This window comes from Microtus ochrogaster, unplaced genomic scaffold, assembly GCF_000317375.1.
Source record: "Microtus ochrogaster isolate Prairie Vole_2 unplaced genomic scaffold, MicOch1.0 UNK69, whole genome shotgun sequence".
NCBI classification, from domain to species: domain Eukaryota; kingdom Metazoa; phylum Chordata; class Mammalia; order Rodentia; family Cricetidae; genus Microtus; species Microtus ochrogaster.
The window spans coordinates 533,050-533,512 of record NW_004949167.1 but is presented as its reverse complement, the minus strand read 5'-3'; the positions used below and the strand labels follow the sequence as shown (position 1 = coordinate 533,512).

Below are 463 nucleotides of genomic sequence, written 5' to 3'. Positions count from 1 at the left end.
GTATTATTTATTTTATTATTATTATTATTATTTTACAAAAGTTTATTACAATGTACAACAGGCTCCAGGATAACACTTGATTTTAACTATAGGTGGCAATGATGTTATAGTAGGGGATCCAGATGTTTAACAGGCTCCAGGATAACACTTCATCCTAGCTGTAGATGGCAAAGATGTTATAGCAGGGAATCCAGATGTTTAAATAGGAATGGAAGAGGGTCACCATCATCTCAGATATGAGGAACAGCTTACTTTTTGCCAGATTTCTTAATTCCACCTGTGGCCAGAGGTCCCTTCCCCGCGGCCTTGGCTTTTAGCTCCTCGAGTTTCTTCTGCTCCTCCTTTTGTTTCTGCTCGAAAGCCTTATCTTCCTCGTCCATTTCCTTGGCCTGCTTCTCGGGCTGTTTCAGGGGCTTCTTTTTGCCACCTTCCCGGCCCGACATGGCGCCTCCAGACACCCCCT

General features: G+C 43.8%; 1 pseudogene; it reads right to left on the bottom strand.

Annotated features, from left to right (window-relative positions):
- LOC113455629 lies at positions 1 to 463 on the bottom strand (annotated as a pseudogene).